Source organism: Arvicanthis niloticus, chromosome 15 (assembly GCF_011762505.2).
Source record: "Arvicanthis niloticus isolate mArvNil1 chromosome 15, mArvNil1.pat.X, whole genome shotgun sequence".
Taxonomy (NCBI): Eukaryota; Metazoa; Chordata; class Mammalia; order Rodentia; family Muridae; genus Arvicanthis; species Arvicanthis niloticus.
The window spans coordinates 24,280,359-24,296,513 of NC_047672.1; positions in this window are offsets into that span (position 1 = coordinate 24,280,359).

Consider the following 16,155-nt stretch of genomic DNA (forward strand, 5'->3'; position numbering starts at 1 on the left):
TTCTTAACCACTGAGCCACCTCTCCAGCCCAAATAAGCACAGAAGTTTTTTGTTGTTGTTGTTATTTTGTTTGTTTGTTTGTTTTGTTTTGTTTTTCAAGACAGGGTTTCTCTGTGTAGCCCTGGCTGTCCTGGAACTCACTCTGTAGACCAGGCTGGCCTCAAACTCAGAAATCTACCTGCCTCTGCCTCCCAAGTGCTGGGATTAAAGGTGTGCGCCACCACTGCCCAGCCTTATTATTTTTAGGCAGGTTTTCATGACTTAGCCTTGGCTAGATGCTCACAGAGATGCATCTGCTCCTGTTGGGATTGGAGGTCTATCTCACAACCAGCCAGAATTTTACATTTAAAAAAAAAGAAAAAGAAAACAGAAATTTGATCTGGACAAAAGCTTAGGCCTTGGCAGCATGGAGGCACAAGCCTGGATTCCCAGTTCTCTGAAGGCTGATGCAGGAGGATTACTGTGAGCTTGATGCCTGCCCACTTACAGTATAAAGAAAGAAAAACCCCAAGTAAAAAACACTAGGCCTTCTCCATCCCACAGGAGCTCTGAACTCAGTGTGGCTGGTCTTGAGGCAAACGCTAGGTCTTTGCTCCCCTGTTCCTCAGTCTCATGACCACACAGATGATTTGGCCCTAGGAGGGGACCAACCTTGTCCTTGGCATCTCCTTTAAGACAGGGAAGTTCCTAGAGAGGGACTGTCTGAGCTACCATCAGTCCCCAAGGGGAACCTGTGCAGGGGTCCCAGGGTCTACCAAGATTCAAGCCGGCTCTGTTCCTCAGCAGCCGAGTGACCTTGACCTGCTTCTGTGACTTATTTAGCATGTGCTTCCGTTTCCTTCTCTGTAAACAAGGCAGGAACAGGGATTAAATGAAATTTTGTTCCTGCAGGGGTAGGAGACTCGCCACACCCCAACCTGGGTTGGCTTCCGTCCCAGGAACAGCTGTTAAGGGCTTGATCTGGGGCCCCAGTGTGGCCTGGTCTCCCACTTCCTGTCCTTGGGGTGGTTGGACTTGGCTCTTCTGGCTCTTTTCCAGCTCTGGGGACAGGAAACTGAGCCAGGCCTGGCTTAATTATGCTCCCTTTTCCTCCTTACTGGAGTCCTGTACAGTTGTGGGTGTGTGTGAGGGGGTGAGGCTCTGGTTCCTGAAGTTCCCAGCCTCAGTTATTTGACAAGGACAGAATTCAGCCTGAAATGTCACTTTGGGCTCTGGGCCATTTGCTTTTGTCCTCTATGTGAGGACAGGGTGCAAGAGCCACAGTTGAATCCTGGCATTTCTGGGTCCCCTGCATCTCACCTGTACCCTCAGTGGCAGAAAAGCCAGAAAGATGGCAATAGAGTGGGGGTTGGGGAGTGTCTCAGGGCCCTCTGGGTGTATCAGAACCTGTGTGAATTGGGGTCCTTCCTCTAAGCACACACAGCTTGGCTGCCAGTACCTTTGTATAAACAAGCAAAGCTATAAGACTCCCTGGGAGCTTGAGGTCCAGGGTCCTGTTTATTGGACTCCATAGGTGGTGATAGCAGGATAAAGGTTCTGCCTGATGGCGCAGGCTCCTTGCCCTGCCGGGACGCTCAGCTCAGCACCCTTTGGGTTCTGGCTTGTTAGCTCGCCATTCACTTAGAGCTCATCTTTCCCCACATCCAACATCTCTTTCTGTCTTAGAGACTTAGATGCTGTTTTCTTCGATAGTGTTTCTAGGATCCTAGAGTAGAACAGGGCGGTGAATCCTGTTTCTGGGGGGGGGGGGTGTTTAAGGTAGGGACTGATATATTATTTTTCTGTCAGTGAAATGAGCCAATTCAAACCAGATTAGATTATACTAACTGTAGGTTTGTTGGGAAGCTGCTGTCTGGCAGGTGAGCTCATTGGCCCCAAGGAAGGAGGCCGGGGAAGTTGCCATGGGAAGGGAGAGAGAGGAGAGGTGCGGGGAAGAGAGAGAGAAGAAGAGAGAGACCAAAATGTCTAGATTATACAGGGAAGAGCCTATGGGGAAGGGCAGCCTAGTCATTAGGCTGAAAAGTTCAGGGTTAGGGGCAGGGTATACCAGGTAAGGACTAGGAGAACCTGGGGGCCAGGCCTACTTTGATAGGTAAATATGCACTCTCTCATCTGAGGTCTGGAAACCAGACAGGGCCCGTGTGAAGAAGAAAAAGGTAATGGAAGAAGCAGGTTCCTATGAGGCAGGATAGTTCATGAAACAGAGCACAACTCAGGTGGCAAGTAATGGAGCATTTATCTGGTTATTAATAGCCTAGCTGGGTTATAATAGTCTCAGAACCTGCCCAGTGTAGATTGGTAGCTTATTAATAAATTCTGATGTCTTTGTGTTGTTTACTCCGGAGCCAAATGGGAAAGAACATGGCAGAGATTCCCTTATTTCAGTAGTTGGTCTAAGGAGAATCACATTGGGAAAAGTCAGCCTTTCATCTATGAGGTTGATCCTTATTCAGTGGCAGTGTTCCAGACTGTCCAGGCCTTAGAGGCAGACTGCTCGCCCGTCTTGTGGTGCTCATAACTCTTCTGATGGGCCCTAAAGAAAGCACCATGTACAGAAGGCCCTGCCTGTCAGCAGCCTCAAAGGGCACATCCCATAATCACCAGCATCCTCATCCCTCACTGAGTGACAGCCAAAGCCTCCAAGACTTTTCATTGCCAGCCTGACCTCGGCTTGAGGTGATGAGTTCCATGAGCTGACCACCCACAGAAACGTTTTCCTTTATTGCTCCCCTGATGTGACCCACAGGGGCTTTAAGCAGAGTCTTTAAGTGGTTCTAGCTCAGGATGGCAATGAGCACATGACGCCTGAACCAAGACACTGGCTTGTTACTGCCAGGTGTTTGTCCATCTCGGCTTGTATCTGTCCTGATGGAAGAAGTCTTAACCCGTGACTGCATCTCCTTCCTCTCCTGCTCCTCCTCCTCTTGTTCCTCCTCCTCCTTCTTCCTCCTCTTCTTCCTCTTCCTCCTTCTTCCTCTCTCCCTCTCCCTCTCTCTCCCTCCCTCCTCCTTCTCTCTCTCTCTCTCTCTCTCTCTCTCTCTCTCTCTCTCTCTCTCTCTCTTTCTCTCTCTCGTTTTACAGAGCCTAGGGTGGCCTTGAACTGCTATGTTCATTCCCAAGGATGACATTGTGTGAGTATGTGCAGTACCCTAGAATGTCTGAGCCTAAAGGCCTAAATCCCTTGGAACTGGAATTATGGGCAGTAGTGAGCCATAAAGTGGGTGCTGGGAATTGAACTCAGATCCTCTGGAAGATCAGCAATTGCTCTTAACCGCTGATCCATCTCTCCAGCCCTCTTTCTTGGTTTTTTTGAGACAAGTTATCAACCTGTAGTTGAGAGGCTATTCTGGAACCCCTGGCAGTTTCTCTGCCTCAGCCTTCAGAATGTTGGGGATCACAGCTGTGAGCTGTCTCGGGGCTATTTTTTAGTCTCTTGTTCAGCTCTCCTTTGAATGTGTCAAGATGCCCTTTATTTACTTACTAAAGTGTTGGGAGCCGACTTTAGCAGAAAGCGGCTAGATCAACTTTGCAGCCATCTGGAACCATATACCCTGACGAAAGATTTGGTTTTCAATAGCCTACAACAGCTGAAGCACACTCTGATATCCCACATATTTTGTGTTGCTGTTTACTGGCCCCAGCTGCAAGGTGCACGTGGTAGTCACGCCTGCAAGGCAATGCAGTTCACGTGCTGTCCACGTGCTATCTACACCATACATGCTTATAAGGCGCACGTGCTATCCAAGCCTGCAAGGCATTGCGGTGCACGTGCTGTCCACGCTATAGACGCCTGTAAGGCTTACATCATATCAACACCTGCAAGGCACGTGGTATCCACGCGCCTACAAGGCACGTGGCAAAAGCCTATAAATAGCTCAGAATTCCCTTCAATAAACGAGACTTGATCAGAATCTCTGTCTTGTCTCCATTCTTCGCGTCTCTTCCCCTTTATCCCCACTCTCTCTCTCGCTAGACCCTGACCCTCGGACCGGAACGGGCAGTACGGGCTGCAACAGTTTGGCGCTCAACGAGAGGCAGCGGGAACGAGAGACCCAGTGAGGGGCGTTACTGGAAGAAGGTGATCACGAATCTGCCGCATTGAGAAAGGTAAGGAAAATGGGACAAGAAATTAGTCAACCTGAATCCAAAATTAGTCAGCTTGAATTCAACTCTCTGTTTCGGTTTTGTTTGCTGCTCACATGTGTTAATTTTCTGTTTTTGTTCTTGAATGCTGTCTTTTTTGTTCAAAATAAAAAGAAGCGTAAGTTAGAATCCAAAATACAACCAAAGGTTGATGACAATTTGTCAGAGCCAGATTGTGCTGACCGAGAGGAAGAGGAAGTTAAATTTTATGACGCTGAAATGCCCTCTTTCTATGTGCCTCCACCTCCAAGTGCTCCCCCAATGGAGACAATGGTTGTAGGTCCTAAAAAGGAGTTACAGGACAAAATTACTACCCTTAAACAACTGATAGAGTTAGAAAAAGAGTATCAGGGCTTAAGTAACCAGTTACAGAAATTAAGGACAGGGAAGAGGTCTCAAGAGACTAACTGCGAAAATCCCCCGGATTTTCATGTTCCTCAACCTGGTGTCCAAAGGCAGTCCCTATCCTCTAGCTTTAGTTCAGCTACAGATCAGGCAGAGGAGGGAGACGCTAAGGCTTTCCCTGTATCAGAGACCAGAGAAGCTCAAGGGGTTGCTTGGAGACATCACACAGGGTTTAATTTTCAAATTATTAAAGAATTAAAAAATGCAGTATCTCAATATGGTGCCACTGCTCCCTTTACTCTTGCAACTTTAGAATCTGTTGCAGAGGAGTGGCTAACTCCTAGTGATTGGAATATGTTAGTGAGGGCAGTTCTTAGTGGTGGAGACTATCTTATTTGGAAATCAGAGTATCATGAGAATTGTAAAGAGACAGCTAGGAGAAACATTCAGGCAGGCAATGGTTGGTCCTTTGATGCCTTAGTAGGAGAAGGGCAATTTGCTTCTAGTGATAACCAGATGCAATATGACCCAGGTTTATATGCTCAAATTCAAAATGCAGCCATGAAGGCTTGGCGTAAACTCCTGGTAAAGGGAGACCCTGGTGCATCTTTAACAGCAGTCAGGCAAGGGCCTGATGAACAATTTTCTGACTTTGTTCATCGATTAATGACAACAGCAGGGAGGATTTTTGGCAATGCAGAGGCAGGTGTAGATTATGTGAAACAACTTGCATATGAAAATGCTAATCCTGCCTGCCAAGCGGCCATTAGACCTTATAGGAAAAAGACAGACCTTACGGGATATATCAGACTCTGTTCTGACATAGGTCCCTCTTATCAACAGGGCTTAGCTATGGCAGCTGCTATGCAAGGAAAATCTGTAAGAGATTTTTTGGCAAATAAAGACAGAAAGGCATGTTTTAAATATGGTAAACCTGGACACTTTGCAAGAGATTGCAAAGTAGAAAATGAGTTAAGCCAGAGACAGCCCAGAAAACAGCCTGGGCTCTGCCCACGTTGCAAACGTGGAAGGCATTGGGCTAGTCATTGTATGTCTAAAAGAGACGCACAAGGTAACACCCTTTTCTATGATCAGGGAAACAGGAACAGGGGCCAGCTCCAGGCCCCGAACCAACACAAGCCATTATTCATCCTACTGAAGTTTATGGTAACAATGAAAGAAGAGGCTTGGGGTATTTTTGATGGGGGCTACTGATTCAGCTGCACCCCTAGGACGTTGTGCAGATCCCATCACCTGGAAAGGGGACTCGCCCGTCTGGGTGGATCAGTGGTCCCTAACCACCGAAAAATTACAAGCTGCCCAGTTGCTAGTGCAGGAGCAATTACAGGCAGGGCATTTGGAAGAGAGTAACTCTCCCTGGAACACCCCAATATTTGTCATTAAGAAAAAATCAGGAAAGTGGAGATTGTTGCAAGACTTGAGGGCTGTTAATGCAACCATGATTAAAATGGGAGCCTTACAACCTGGGCTGCCCACACCGGCGGCCATACCTTTAGGTTATTATAAAATAGTTATAGATTTAAAAGACTGTTTTTTTTTACTATCCCCTTACATCCTAATGATAGAAAACGTTTTGCTTTCAGTATTCCCTCTATAAACTTTAGAGAACCTATGAAAAGATATCAATGGAAGGTATTGCCTCAGGGTATGGCTAACAGTCCTACCTTGTGCCAAAAGTTTGTGGCTTCTGCCATAGAGGGTGTTAGAACTATGTGGAAGCAAATCTACATGATTCACTTCATGGATGATATTTTGATAGCTGGAAAAGATGGAAAACAGGTACTCCAGTGCTTTGATGATCTTAGAACAGCTTTACAGACTGCAGGGTTACAAATAGCACCAGAAAAGGTGCAATTACAAGACCCATATACCTATTTAGGATTTCAGATTAATGGTCCAAGTATTATTAATAGTAAAGCCACACTGAGGACTGATTCCCTTAAGACACTTAATGATTTTCAAAAACTACTGGGAGACATTAATTGGCTAAGACCATATTTGAAACTTACAACAGGAGAATTGAAGCCTCTGTTTGATATTCTCAAGGGAGATCCTGACCCTAAATCTGGCAGGGCTCTAACAGAGGAGGGTAGAAAAGCCTTACAGAAGGTAGAGAATGCTATTTCATCCCAATTTGTAACTCATATTAATTATTCTAAGCCTTTATATTTTCTTATTTTTAACACTAAACTGACTCCTACTGCAGTTTTTTGGCAAACTGCACCCATATTATGGGTTCATCTTCCCTCATCCCCCAAGAAGGTTCTTAATCCATACTATGCAGCTGTAGCAGATATGATTATGTTAGGCAGAGATAACAGTCAAAAATATTTTGGAAAAGATCCTGATGTCATAGTACAACCTTATACAAGGCATCAGGTTGATTGGCTTATGCAGAATTCTGAAGTCTGGCCTATTGCATGTGCCTCATTTGCTGGTCAGATAGATAATCATTATCCACCAGATAAATTGGTTCAGTTTTGTAATCATCATGAATTTGTTTTTCCATCTCGTACTGCACATGAACCTATCAAGGAAGCATTGCTAGTTTTCACTGATGGTTCCTCATCAGGAACAGCTGCTTATGCCTTTAAAGATCAAGTAATCTCCTTTGCTACATCATCTGTGTCAGCTCAATTGGTTGAATTACATGCTGTTATTGCTGTGTTTCAAGCATTTCCAAATCAACCCATTAACATTTATACAGATAGTTCATACATAGCTCAGTCTATCCCTCTGCTAGAAACTGCTGCACAAATAAAGCATTCCTCAGAAGCAGCTGATTTGTTTTTACAGTGCCAACAATTAATTTTGAAGAGAAAGTGTAAATTCTTTATAGGACACCTGAGAGCCCACACTGGGCTACCAGGTCCTCTCTCTGAAGGAAATACCAAGGCAGACCTAGCTACTCGAATAGCTGCAGTGACTTTATCAGATCAAAAATCTAATTTGGATCAGGCCATAAAGGCTCATGAGTTACATCACCTTAATTCTAAAACCTTAAGAGTTATGTTTAAAATTACCAGAGAACAAGCTAGACAAATTGTCAAACAATGTCAATCATGTGTTAAACTTTTACCAGTTCCTCATTTGGGTGTAAATCCAAAGGGACTGATACCAAACAGTATCTGGCAAATGGATGTTACTCATTATAATGAATTTGGCAAGCAAAAATATATACATGTATGTGTAGACACATACAGTGGTTTCATCTATGCAACATTACAAACTGGAGAAGCAAGCAAGCATGTGATTGCTCATATGCTTGCTACAATCGCTGTAATGGGTGTGCCTAAACAGATAAAAACTGACAATGGCCCAGGTTATACAAACTCCAGTTTCCACCAATTTTTGTGAAAGATTGGAAATACTACATAAAACGGGTATTCCATATAATCCACAGGGCCAAGGTATAGTAGAAAGGGCACATCAAACCATTAAATGTCAATTTGAAAAAATTAAAAAGGGGGAATGGTACCCTACCAAGGGATCCCCCAGAAATATCCTTCATCATGCACTCTTCATTTTAAATTTTTTAACTTTGGATTCTAAAGGAAAATCTGCTGCAGATAGATTTTGGCATCCTGATACCAAAAAGAATTTTGCAACAGTCCTCTGGAAAGACCCATTAACTGGAACCTGGAATGGGCCAGACCCAGTGCTTATCTGGGAAAGAGGTTCTGTTTGCATATATTCCCAAACTGCAGATGCTGCACGTTGGCTGCCAGAGAGACTGATTAAACAAATAGACAACAATAACAAATCCAGGGAGGAGAAACCCCCTGAGAAGCGTATTTTTTCTTCACAGGAAACATAAAGATGCTTCACAATTGCCTTCAAATTGGAAAAGATCAACGAGTAAACCTGACTTGGGAAGTTATCAGTGCTGAAGAAGACATCACCACCCATATCTCCAGGGTGGCTCTATTGGACTCTTGATTCCCTGACTTATGATTTAGTGGGGAACTAGATTGTTTTAGATTTAGTGGGAATTTAGATTAGGAGAAAACCCACTACCACAGTTACTATAGTTGTTTTTGGGTTTGAGATTGACTAGAGCAGGAACAGGGATTTCCTTAGTTTTCTTTAGATCAAAGCTATGATCAGTTTTGTATTTATATAGATTTAGATTCTGATATAAGACATTTATAAACAGAATAGAAGAGGCTTACACTTTTTACTCCTCTGATAGAGGGAGTTATGTGTTACCCTTAAAAAAGAGTGTTGCTTTTATACTGACTGTTCAGGCATTGCTAAGTCTCTTGTCTCTTGGGTCAATAAGGTTCAACAAACTGATGGCTTTTGTACGAGATACTATTCAAATGAAACCCATACAGGTCCACTATTACAGGCTGGAAGTAGGGGACTCTGAAACCTCTGTCATCAAGACTGATGAGGATTAACCCCTAACTTACGCGCTAAGCCGGATGGTCAGTGACGGGTAAGAGAGCATACCGAGACCCTTACCCCTAAAAGAAGGGAGGCCTCACCATCCTAAGACAGGAGCTCAACCAATGGCTGTTGAGTATCCAAGGACGGGAAAGGGAGGCTGGGGTCCTTTGTTCCAACCTAGGACAGGCACGGTTTCCGTAAGTTTTCCCAGCCTTCCCTTTTGAAAAAAATTTAAAAAGGGGGACCTGTTGGGAGCCGACTTTAGCAGAAAGCGGCTAGATCAACTTTGCAGCCATCTGGAACCATATACCCTGACGAAAGATTTGGTTTTCAATAGCCTACAACAGCTGAAGCACACTCTGATATCCCACATATTTTGTGTTGCTGTTTACTGGCCCCAGCTGCAAGGTGCACGTGGTAGTCACGCCTGCAAGGCATTGCGGTGCACGTGCTGTCCACGCTATAGACGCCTGTAAGGCTTACATCATATCAACACCTGCAAGGCACTTGGTATCCACGCGCCTACAAGGCACGTGGCAAAAGCCTATAAATAGCTCAGAATTCCCTTCAATAAACGAGACTTGATCAGAATCTCTGTCTTGTCTCCATTCTTCGCGTCTCTTCCCCTTTATCCCTTCTCTCTCTCTCTCTCTCTCTCTCTCTCTCTCTCTCTCTCTCTCTCTCTCTCTCTCGCTAGACCCTGACCCTCGGACCAGAACGGGCAGTACGGGCTGCAACACTAAAGTATTTATTTTTGTTTTGTTTTTGTTTTTGTTTTGTTTTGTTTTGGTTTTTTGGGGTTTTTTTTTTGTTTTGTTTTGTTTTGTTTTTTTTTTTTTGGTTTTTTGGTTTTTTTGGTTTTTTGAGACAGGGTTTCCCTGTGTATCCCTGGCTGACCTGGAACTCACTCTGTAGACCAGGCTGGCCTCGAACTCAGAAATCCGCCTGCCTCTGCCTCCCAAGTGCTGGGATTAAAGGCATGCGCCACCACTGCCTGGCAAGTATTTATTTTTACTTATGTATATTATTGTATGTCTGGGTATGTATGTTTGTGCATGTGTATATGAGTACCTGCAGAGGCTAGAAGAAGGTGTCAGATCTCTGGGAGCTGGAGTCACAGTGGTGCTGGGACTTGAATTCTTTAAGAGCAGTATGTGCTTTTCACTGCAGAGTCATCTCCAGCTCCCTCTGTTTTATCTTTAATTTTCTTTTTTAAACTTATATATAGCAGTGATGTGCACAAACCTCAAGGACATGGACAAACTTTAACCCCACCCCCCAGATACAGATCCCTCCTTCACCCAGAACAAGAGGCCTCCAGAAGCCATGTAAGGAAGTTAAGATGTCCTACTGGTAACATTAAAACAAGTAAAGCAAAAGCAACAGATGAGGCTAATTTTTAATAATGTATCCAACATATAATTTAATATGTAAGTAGCATTACATTTGTGAATATGATACCACATTTTTGCTTACTGTGACTTTAGAGTCCAGTACTGGGGTAATTCAGCATATCTTAACTAGCCTGGCCATATTTTCAGTGCTCAGTAGGCTCCTGTGGCTGGTGGCTACTGTGCCAGATGACAGCACGGGATCTAGATCACAAGGGATGGCAGTGATAAGTGAAAGTGAAGCCAACAGCATTCATTGCTAGGGATATAAATTGTCCAAAACCTTCTCCCAGGGCTCACATATTGCCAGTGAGCTGCTACAACCCCCACTCCAACTGTGTAAGGTATTTCTGTTGTGAGTACTTGTGAGTACTGGTTACTTAGTTTTCTTTCTTTTCTTTTCTTTTCTTTTCTTTTCTTTTCTTTTCTTTTCTTTTCTCTTTCTTTCTTTCTTTCTTTCTTTCTTTCTTTCTTTCTTTCTTGTTGTTGTTTTGTTTTTTGAGACAGGGTTTCTCTGTGTATCCTTGGCAGTCCTGGAACTCACTCTGTAGACCAGGCTGGCCTCTCAGAGGTCCACCTGCCTCTGCCTTCTGACCTGAGTTCTGGGATTAAAGGAGTGGACCCCCACAACCCTGCTAAAGTTTTTTTTTTTTTTTTTTTTTTTTTTTCTTCATCAAGACAGGGCTTCTGAACTCACTCTGTAGATCTGTAGACCAGGCTGGCCTTACCACCACCCATACTTATAATTGTATTTTTGTGAAAATAGACTAAGTCCACACCCAGTCTCAGTTCCCTTGCATTTAGATCACAGAACAGGAAGTTCCGGTGGTGGCTGTCTTCAGTTCTCTTTTAGGCTTTCTTATGAGTGGAGGATGTTTTACACATTCTTGGGCCCAGGGGACATTTGAGTGAAAGGTTCTTCAATTGAGCGGTAGGCTTCTATCTTTAACCTTGAATATAGCAGACTTTTAAAGATGTAAGTTTTGCTGGTCGAGGTGTTGCATACCTTCAATCCAGGCACTCAGGAGGCAGAGGCAGGTGGATCTCTTGTGAGTTCAAGGCCAGCTTGGTCTATGGATCGAGTTCCAGGACAGCCAAGACTACATTAAAAAACCCTGTCTTAAAAAACAAAAACCAATCAACCAAACCAACAAAAAGTCATACTACGTCTGTGGGTCCTATACCTTGCTGTTCATCTAAAGTCACTTCAGGGGCATAGCCATGTCACAGATTAAATACATAATGTTGAGCAGGTTGTGGTGGTGCACACTTGTGGTCCTAGCACTTGGGAGGTAGTGGCATGTAGTGCTTTAAACAATGTCCCCCATAGATTCAAGCATTTAAACATTTGGTCGTCAGCTGGGGCACTATTTGGGAAGGTTATGGAATCTTTAGAACATGTGACTATGCTGTCAGAAGTATGTCATTGCGGGAGAACTTTGAAAGTTTATAGCTCTGCCCCAGTCTTGTTAGCTCTTTGCTTTCTGTGTGTGGTTGAAGATGTGACATCTCAGTTTCCTGCCACCACGCCTGCCTGCTGCCATGGTTCCCCCATCATTACATACTCGATCCTCCTGAAACCCTAAGCCAAAATAACTCTCAAGTTGCCTTGATCCTGGTATCAGTCCCAGTAATGAAGAGTGAACAAAGAAGAGGGTCAGGAGTTCAAAGCTGTCCCTCCCTAGGTAATGAGTTCAAGGCTGCCCTGGGCTATAGAAGATAATGATAGTCTCTTAAAATTATGTTGCCTATGCCAGGTGATGGTGGCACTTGCTTTCAATTTTAATGTCTGAGAGGCTACACAGAGAAACCCTGTCTTGAAAAACCAATCCAACCAACCAACCAAACTAGACCGAGGGAGCAAAGAATCTATTCATTCATCCCTTCCTAGCACTTCAGCTGAGGATCCTAGCCAGGCGTGGTCTCTTCCTTTGATGTAAATTGCTCTGCATTTCCAGTCAGAACACCTGCACTGCAGCCCCAGAGCAGCACTAACTGGATGTAGCACTTTGGGTGTGGATTCATTTATCACAGTCCCCATATGCAGACTCATACTTGTCCCATAGGCTACGGTGATAGCTGCATACAATAATTCAGTGGGCAGCAACAGAAAACAAATAAAGGAGTAATCCCTCTGCAGCAGGGAAAAGTGACACAGGACATGGCACAGCTGGGCTTCCTTCCCTTTCCTCCACTTCCCACTGTGTGGCAGAGGCCAGAAACTCTGATCCAAATCACAGAATCCAGGGACATGCTGGGCATGTCATACACACCTATGCTAGACTTCTGCAAAGAAGAGACTCCAAGAGCAGGTCTCTGGGTTTTTGATCTCAGTCCCTTACAGATGGGGCTGTAAGGTTTCTACTATGTTGGTGCCGCTGGGTTCCCGGAGCTACTATTTGTCCGAGAATTATAGGGCCTCTTGGGCCTCGCGGCTCAGTCTCGGGACAGCCCACTGGAAAAGCTGGTCTTTCTAGGGTCCTCACGTAACAGAGCGTTGCAGCCACGCGTCTGTTACGTCCTCAGCACGGTTCCTGCCACCTCTGTCAAATCACCTCCTTTGGGACGCTTTCCCAGTTAAGCCAACGTGATCCTTTCATGGCCATCTTTCTGGTCCCGTATGAGGCGGAGCATCTCTCCCTGGTTACCCACAGGAGCTGCGCCTTTGTCATTTTCTCAAGCTCTTTTCTAGCTCTCTTAAGCTTATCGAAGGCTCCGGAGTGGGGGTGGGGTGTAAATTCCTGGCTCTTTTTTTAAGATGCTGGAGTTAAAATACGCCGGGCTCCAGGCAAAACTGTGGAAAACACATTCTCAGCACTTATAGAAAGTATTTCCACCCCTCAAGAATAGTAGCCACGCCCCATAAAGCAAGCTCAAGAGGTTCCGGAATACAAGAGCACTGGCACAGTTCCCGCCTCCCTCGGCCCCATCAAGTGTCATTGTTCCTAGGTTCCGGGCAGCGAAAGCCAGACCGGCTGGACCAGCCGCAGCTCCGGACTCCCCTTCCCCAGCAGGATGAGAGGCGGGGTGGGGTGCGGAGCCTCAAGTCCGCAGCTGCCAATCACCGCGCAGCGCACGTGCCGCACGTTTCCCCGGCTCCCGGCTGGGGCGCGGGGCACGCGCGGGGGTCCGCGGGCTGGGGGCTGGGCTGCTAGGAAGACTGGAGTGTGAACGCGCGGGATGGGGGTGCACAGAGAGGTGTGAACGCGCAGGAGGTCCGGAGAGATGCTCAAGGGTCTGTCTGGGAAAAGGATGCGCTGTCTAGAGGAATTCCTCCCGGGAACTGCGTGCCCAGTGGGGTCTGTTCACTGTGCTGCTGCTTCCTGAGTAATTAGGGGAGCTCCAGGAAAACCCTAGTCACTAAACACTGGGTCTTAAACAGGTGGAGACTGTCTGTTGTTGATTTGCCAAGGGCACGGAGTGGATAATTCAAAGGCTGGGCTCTGGAGCACCTGCTCAAAAAAAAAAAAAAAAAAAAAAAAAAAAAACCATCAACAACGGAAACAACAACAACAACAAAAACCCAGGCCTTCTAAATCCCTCGGTCGTCTCCACTGTTCCACCTCCAGCCAAAAAGTGAAGAAATGTTTATTTCTGGTTGTGGCTTTCAAACACCAAGTATGCAGAGGGAAGGGTTGAAGCCCAGGAAGCAGAAGGGTGTCCATAAAATGTGTTTGCAGGCCAGCCCCACCTGTCCAGTGCTAGATGTCTATTTGTCAGACAGAGTCTTGCTATGTACCTGGTTGCCTTGGTACTCGATGTGGAGCCCAGGATGGTCTCGAATTTGTGATAATCCTCCTGTCTCCGGCTTCCAAGTGCTGAGACTATAGACCTGTGCCACCACAGCCCGCTCTGTTCCAGGCACTTGTCCGCTGTTTGGTCATGCAAAGAAGAAATTAAGGTGGTAGGTAGAATGAAAGTTTTTCTGGGGAGACATTTTAGGTCTTGGGTGTGTGTCATGAGCCTCTCTGAATGCTGGGTTTGTGTCTGTAGTTCCCTGGGCTGTATTGTTTACACTCTTTGAAAGGGATGCCTGTAACAACTTCCCAGAGATGAGCTTGCTTTGAAGTGTGGGCAGGATTTGGATTCTTCTGACTTCACTAGTCTGTTGTCTCAGTGGTTCCTTTGATGTGGTGGTGACCAGGCTTATTAGAGATCAGCCACCAGGACCAATAATAGATCAATCATTCCTTCAAGTTCACCTCCACCACGATGTACATGTCAAAAAGGCAGAAAGCATCCCCAAATTTTCCATTTTCTGTCTGTATTATGTGAATTCAGAACAATTTTTTTTTTTTTTTTTTGTCCAGATGCGCTAGTTTCTTTGTGTCTAGGAAATGATAAGGAAGACCTCCAGGCTAAAGTGCTCTTCGTTATGTTACTGTACTTAATCCTCAGAGTGGCCATGAGGCTGAGTACTTGTCCACACTTTATCGAGGAGAAACAGGAGGCTTCAGCTGTAGAGCTGTGGGACTGAGGGCCAGACTCTTAATTGGGTTCATTAAATGAATTCAACCATACAAAACACTTACATCAGTACCTGGCACACGCTTTGTGTGCCCTTCGCTCTTGCAACACTCTTTTAAAAAAAAGACTTTTTTTTTTTTTTTTTTTTTTTTTTTTTTTTCCTTCTAGACAGGGTTTCTCTGTGTAAGCCTGGCTGTCCTGGAACTCACTCTGTAGACCAGGCTGGCCTCCCAAGTGCTGGGATTAAAGGCGTGCGCCACCACAGCCCGGCTTAAAAGACTTTACATGTATCTATTTCACTTTATTTGTATGAATGTTATTGCCTGCCTGTGTGTATGTGCAACCGTGTGCATTTCTGATGATCTCCTGGATCAGGGGTTAAGGATGATGGTGAGCTACTATGTAGGTGTCAGGGATTAAACCTTGGTCTTCTGCAAGAACAGGTGCTCCTAACTGCTGAGCCTCCTCTCCAGCCCTGCTGTAAGCAGAGCTTGCATTCTTGTAGCAGTGGATGCAGAAAAGCTTTGGCTTTTCTCTAGCTAGAGGAGCCTCCACTTGGTGTTGGAGCTGCCTTTCCACGGAGAGCTTCTCTTAGGCTGCATCTGTTGCATCCTTCCCCGCTGGGGAATATTATCAGAGGCAAACTAGCTGTTCAGCTCTCTGCAAGTTGCTTTGATGTCCTTGAGTTGAAGTAGAGTGGAATGTGGGGTTTCGTTTTTATTGACACAGTGTAGCAGTGTAGCTGACTTTGTCTTAACATTTCACAAAGGAAATCAACATTATTTACTAAGCCTTTTGTTTTGTTTTGTTTTTGGAGACACTTTCTCTGTGTAGCCCTGGCTGTCCCGGAACTCACTCTATAGACCAAGCTGGCCTGGAACTCAGTGATATACCAGCCTCTGCCTCCTGAGTCCTGGGTTAAAGGCATGTACCACCAGGTCAGGCTTCGCCTACCAATGGGTCTCATGTAAGTCAATATCCAGCCAATATGACCTTGAACTGCTCTCCCACTTCCCCTGTATTGGGATTATGTTTCTGCTATACCCTGCCTGGCTGATTGATGCCTTACACTTTTAACAGTGTTATGAGTTGATTGTGTCCTCCCGAGTTTGTATATTGAAGTCTGTCTTAGGGTTTTACTGCTGTGAACAGACACCATGACCAAGGCAACTCTTATAAGGACAACATTTAATTGGGACTGGCTTGAAGGTTCAGAAATTCAGCCCATTATCATCAAGATGGGAACATGGCAGCATCCAGGCAGGCATGGTGCAGGAGGAACTGAGAGTTCTAAATCTACATCTTCATCTAAAGGCTGCTAGGAGAAGACTGCCTTCCAGGCAGCTAGGGTGAGGGCCTTAAAGCCCACACCCACAGTGACACACCTACTCCAACA